General features: G+C 39.0%; 1 long non-coding RNA gene across 1 annotated transcript; it reads left to right on the forward strand.

Annotated features, from left to right (window-relative positions):
* Positions 1–629: 629 nt before the first annotated feature.
* LOC104942247 (uncharacterized) lies at positions 630–5,934 on the forward strand. The gene is made up of 2 exons (XR_797982.1): positions 630–1,072; positions 1,804–5,934. It is a non-coding gene; the product is annotated as an uncharacterized lncRNA (long non-coding RNA).
* The last annotated feature ends 554 nt before the right edge of the window (positions 5,935–6,488 follow it).

Raw genomic sequence — 6,488 nt, forward strand, 5'->3', positions numbered from 1 at the left:
CACACTCACACTCACACTCACACACACACACACACACACACACACACACACACACACACGCACCTCCTCACTTCATGAACATCACACAAACTTAAGCCGCATTTTCACTGCATGGTACAACACAATGTGATATTTTTCGGTTATACGCTTGCGATGGTACCTGGTACTTAATTAAAAGACCACCAAGCGAGCATAGGCGGTGATAAAGGGTGACATTTAAACACTGCAGACCACCAACATTAGTCAGCTGCATGTCACGAAGCATACTGCTAAAACAGAAAAACATTTCGGTACCACTTTACAATAACACTACCCTTATAAAAGGTTTAAGAATAGATTGTAATTCAATTATTAATTAGGTTGTGAACACTTTATAAATGATTAATAAGCTTTTATAAGACATGAGATAAACAGGGCAACTGGGACCGGTTGCTTGCCAAATAGTGAGCCCACATGTATCTGTACTGCTAAGCCTTATATTGGCTACCTAGCTTACTTGGTCTCCTTCATCAGCCAGCATCCTTGGTATCTGTTGCTCACCGAGTTGATTCTCGCTAAGTAGCCAATTATTTAAGGCTTAGTCATCTTGCCAAATAGTGAGCCTGTTAGAAGTGGTTTATAAATGGTTCTTAATTGTTAATAAAGTGTTTACAACCTAATTCATAACCTAATTATAAACCCTTTATGAATCCTTCATAAGGGTAGTCTTAGTGTAAAGTGGAACCAACATTTCTTTCACTTAACCCAGATTTTAAAATGTGAAGTGGGTAAAACTTACTTTGCATTTTTTAAACTGGTCAATCCTTTTACACTGCGCCTTTCAATTGAATTAATAATAAAAGGATGTGTCAGATTTTCCATTTATAGTGCACTTTTATCAGCACGTCCCCAAACAGAGGCGTTGTCATCCGGAGTAAAAACGTATTTCATTCCGACGAGTTGAGTAGAGTTTTACCATGCGGTGTAAATGAGGCTTTAGGTCTCTGTTAACATCCTCTCTGATATTTTATCACTAAAGACGTGACGACTATAGGGATCCAGAGGCTCAGGACAGAGGCCTCACTCTGCCCAGGTAAACTCACTGAAGCTGCCCCCCCTACCACCTCAAAACCCCCTCCTGTCTCTTTCTGTGGGGACTAGTGTGTGAGAGAAAGAAAGAAAGAGTGTGTATGAGGAAATAAACCAAAGCACCAAAATCATCTTTGTCTGGTCTGATGCTGCAAGCTAACAATACGACTGATGGTATAACTGTAAAAAACACAGTAAATACCGTCAGTTCTGTGTCAAGGATTGTTAAAACCTGCACTAAATATTAAACAAGCAGCTTGTTTTTAATGGCGACTGGATAATGTTGGTGTTTTATTGCCTCATTACGAAGCAGCTGAGTCTCTTTGAGTTACGATGTGTGAATGTGTGAGCCTTTGGGACCCTCTTAAAACAGTATTAACAGCTCCCACAGTTTCCCTCAAGGTAAACGGAGTATCTCCCTCTGCTGACTTTTTCTAAATAACAGGGCTTTCACAGGCTTGGACCATATCCTGTGTGGGTTGCTTCTGTCAGTACACATTTCTGCAATAACTCCTGGTTTTTTATTACGACTTAATGCTTCATTTAACTCAGGCTTTTATTTATTTTTGCCACAAGCAGGCTGGGTTGTTGTGATTTTTGTGGTTTAAAGGTGGAATAAAGACTGATTCATGTGTTCTTCCCTTCCCTTCTAAACTAACCTGGATCTTGTGTGTGTGTGTGTGTGTGCTTGTGTTTTTGACTGTCTGTGTGTGTGTGTGTGTGTGTGTTTTGCAGGGTGGTGGTGTTGGAGAGCCGGCCCACAGACAACCCGACAGCCCACAGCAACCTCTACATCCTGGCAGGCCATGAAAACAGCTACTGAGACACACACAAACACACACACAAACACACTCTCTAAACACCCCTCCACTAATGCAAACAAGGGAGTGAGCAACCGGGAAAAGACCCCCACCTTTACCGCTTACCCCCCCCCAAAAAAAACTCCTGTGTCCCCTTGGAGAGGAGACGATCAAGGGGCAGATGTGTGTTCCCAGTTGCAGATGTTTAAAATGCACCGCAGTGTTACATGTGTTTTAGTTGTGTTGTAGGGCAGCGGGTTGTGGAGCGAGGGTTAGAAACTGCAGATCTGAGGTCAGTTTGGGTTGAGGTAATCGGAGGAAATTGCACCTTAGTCGAGCAAATTAAACCCAGAATCCTTCCCACATCTCCCCGTATACTGCACACTGGGAAAACAGAAGTCTGACGTCAACACTACTTCTACTACTAGTACTACACATATTACTACTGCTACTGCTACTTGCGCTAAGCTTCACAGAAGAGCCATCTTGCACAGAAAACGTTTCTCTACTCCATCGTCCTTTCCTCTGTCTTTCATTTCCCCCCTTTCTTTTTTTTTAAATACACTTTTATTTATTGTCGCATGATGTAACTTTAACAACCAGGATGGCTTTCCTGTTTTATTTGTTTCTAAACATAAAAAGCTTTGCCAACTCTGCTAGCATTGAATTCTGATATCCGTCACCCACACACCACACAAGTGCTTAATTGACCTCTATTTAATTGTTGTAAATATAAATGTAGTATTTTTTTGACAGAGACGAACACTAATGGTCATGTAGATAGGCGTGTGTATAGTTGCTCTGTACAACTGTGGAGACAAGCGGAGAGACAGTGGGCGAGTGATGAAGCAGTAGATTCACTTCCTGGTTCCCTGATCATGTGACGAGGGTCAGGAAGCCCTGCCGTCTCCTCAGGTGGACAGCTTCAGTAATCTGATATTACTCTCATAGTCTGGAGCTCAGCGTTGAACCGAGCTGACACAGAAATGATCGTTTTCATGTTGCATGCATCATCAATGAAACCCGTTTGTACCATAGCGACAGTCGTCAGGGCAACGGGCGTTACAAATTCTCTTCATTCAAGTTAGTTTTTCGACATTCACCCCTTTTTATGGTTTTTATCAGAACGTTTTTTTTTATTTTGCTATTTTTTATCGAACCACTGGTGTTATACATTTGCACAGAGAAAAAGATATTTGATAAACAGATGTGATGTCATTCTAATATATGCCCTTGTGTGTGTGCACAGTGTGTGTGTTTCCGTGTGTGTGTAGACATAGAACATGCACATACCAGTGCGTCATGTGCAGATCTGGTCTTTAACAAGTGACAGTTGTGTTTCAGCTCAAGGTCAATTTAAAAAAAAAAAAAGCACCTATATATTAAAAAAGCTGGATTTACACAGAAGGAAACATCATTTTTTTTATTTTTTGCAATAAATAGACTTTTCAAGGATGGGGCGCACCATATTAAAAGTACAGTGGGCCTTTCTGTTTAAACAATCCCATAATATAGTCAAAATGGTTTTATATATTTCACTTCACATGATTATAGGACACTTTCACATTTAGGCAAAACACATTTACTGTAGGGAGCAAATGGAAGAGCTTAGCTTGTGACAAAATGGATTTTAACTTCTGTGTAAATCCACATTTTTTCTTTACTGTAAGTGATTGTATTTTTAACCTCGGCCTTCACTGCTGTGACTTTTTTTAAAGGCCGACATCTGTATAAGAGATCACTACATGCATGTAGATGTGTGGTGTGTAGGAGCGTCTACATGTGGCCGTACACTACGTCTCTACAAGCTGTGACACTACAGGTAGCTTCAGAGGAACATAGCTGAGACATCAATGTTAACCCTGATGTCTTACAGAGCTGAAACATTTTGGGTTTATTGATTTCCTTCGTAGAAACACAGGTATATAAGCTTATAACTACTCCCAAGTTAATGGTAATTAACTTAATCAGGTCATTCACTACAATAAAATATCAATAATATGACGATAGAGACCTGATTAAGAATAACCACCATGGTCACAGTAATGTCTTTGAATTCAATCGAGACATTTTGAATTTTATAAGAATTTGACCGACAATTTCATTATTCAACGTCATGACAACAGCCATGACATCGAATTGAAAGGAACAATAAGTGTTTTTAAAAATATTGAGGCTGGCTGTGGAGTAAATGGGAGATTACCTAATGTCTAAGTGCATTTCAGCTCTATAGATTTGTCACTGAATGTGTATACAGTGTTTTTAAAAGGGACATTACGTCATGCTGGTGGACAATAAGAAAATAATGTAACAGCTTAGTGTAAAAGCTTTTTCTTCCACGGCTCAGAAAATCGATATGTCATAATCCTAATCTGTTCCTGTCACTTTACCAACATGGCAGCATGTCCTTCCTCTAAGCATTCAGTGACAGGACGTCCCTACACACTATGTAACTGTTTTCACACAGATCATCTCACTGGATTCACGCTCCTTGATACTTTACTACACTGTTGTTGTGATGTAACAGAAGCAAATAGACCGGTAGTTTAGTGAAGTGTTGAGAGCTTGAATCCACTGCGAGGGTTTCAATTATTTGGGTACTTTTGAATTGTCTGTGCACACCTTTCTTGTATAAAAAACCCACAGAGAGTTGAATTGAGAAATTGGTGTCGGAGATATGAAAAGGCACACTATTGCCATGTAGTGAGTTTAAAATGGGAATTTCCTTAATAGGCCATAGAAAAATGTCAAAGCTGGTCTGGGGTCGATTCACTTTTAGAGTAAGAAAGTGAACCACTTCCCCAGATGAGCTACTTGATGCTAAACCATGTGTGTCTAGCCAACGACCGTTAATACAGAAGTGTCATAGTGAAGTTTCAGAGCTGTAACCAAGTTTTATTCACACAACCAGGTTATTTGACAAAGATATGTTCCTATGGATTTGTTCATTCAGTGTCAAAAAGATGCCAAGTCTACTAAATAGCCTCAAATTGACATAGTCAACCACTTAAGCATATTTAATCACATTTCCTATTAAAGCCTAATTCATTCAATTAGATATTTGACTTGCTTCGTCATATTCGTCTTGTTTTTTGGAGGGAAAATAACATTCTTTAGGTCTTGTGGTATGTCGTAGATTTACAATTTGATTTGAAAGACAACCATCAACAGCGTAAACGGTTAGCGTTGAACATGTTCTCTGAGACTGTTGTTAAAACGTCTTTGTCCTCTCAGTTGACGCATGTAAATGATCCGATTTAGAGAAATCAATACAAGTTACAATAGATGCAAGTTACTTAAAACACATGAAGACAAAGTGAATGACAGATTCTCCTGAAAAGGACTTCAAGTTGTTTTTTTAAGATTTTCTTTTTATCCTAAATTGATTTGTTTTTAAATGTCATAATTCAATCCCAAAACAAACTCATCCTGTATCACAGCTGCACATCTTAACTCGTGGAAAATGTACTTTTGAATTAATTTAAAAACATGTAAGAAATTCTTAAATCTGTACCATTTGTTTTCTGTCGGGTTCATACGTTTTTAATTGAGGGAAAACTGTCTCTTTTGCAGAATAACTAAGTGTGTTTCTGTCGGGTTTTAATGACTAACTTCTGCTGTCATAGAGCTTATCTATAATCCCCTGAAGCAGGTGCCAACATGGCAGAGAGTCCATTTGTGTTTTATGACCTCTACTAGATCAAATCATCTGGGAAAATAATTCAAAGGGATTTCTTTAGACACCAGATATGAGCAAAGTGAATTGGCGTTAAGGTCATTTACTGGTAATCCTCTTCTGAATATTGAAGTAAACACCGTTGAGTTATTTTCAAGAGCAGTTTGATCCCAGGTCTCCTCCCTTTATAAGTCAAAACACTTTGTTCTGTCGCTTTTTCATCACCTTTGTCTTTTGTTTTCATAATGCAATGCACACGTTATGAAATGTATATAGTGTAAAATAAAATGGGTTTGTTTTACATACTGTATAATTGCCTATATTTTGTTTCAGAAGTGTAACAGATTTATGAGATGGCAGGTTAACACATTAAAAAGAAGGAACTCGAAACATTTGGTGTCTTGTGGTGATTTAAAGTTTAAGACATTTGACGTGTCGGAGCGGAAAAAGTATGATATTTGGTTATGGTAAGATCTAATATTTAGTCTAACTAATCCTAAATAAGTAACACATTTGCTTAAAAACAAAAAAAAGACATGAGCACTTGCCCAGAAGCTGGAAGTGGATGATTTTATTTCAAGCCTAAAATGTGATTTATTTCAACACAACATGACAAAGAATCAAAATCAAATCCAAATGAAGCTCATCGCAAATTCATCCAGGAAGACCGTGTTTACTCATTCATTTACTATTTCCATGTTACTACTCTCTCTCCTCTCAATAAGTGATCGGGGGCGTCACTCCCCAGCTTAACCAATCACTTCGCTCTATTCTCTCAAGCCTATCATAGCGCTCTGCTAACCCTTTTAAATCTGCTCTCCCCTCTGACAGTTGTCATTTCAGGTGACTCGACGCAACCCTCCTCCACCCCTTATCACCTCCTGTCCCTCTGAATCCAGGGTCAAGCTAAGCCCCTCCCCTTCAGACCGAACCCAACCATCCAT

Source organism: Notothenia coriiceps, unplaced genomic scaffold (assembly GCF_000735185.1).
Source record: "Notothenia coriiceps isolate Sejong01 unplaced genomic scaffold, NC01 NC01_scaffold00004388, whole genome shotgun sequence".
Classification (NCBI taxonomy): domain Eukaryota; kingdom Metazoa; phylum Chordata; class Actinopteri; order Perciformes; family Nototheniidae; genus Notothenia; species Notothenia coriiceps.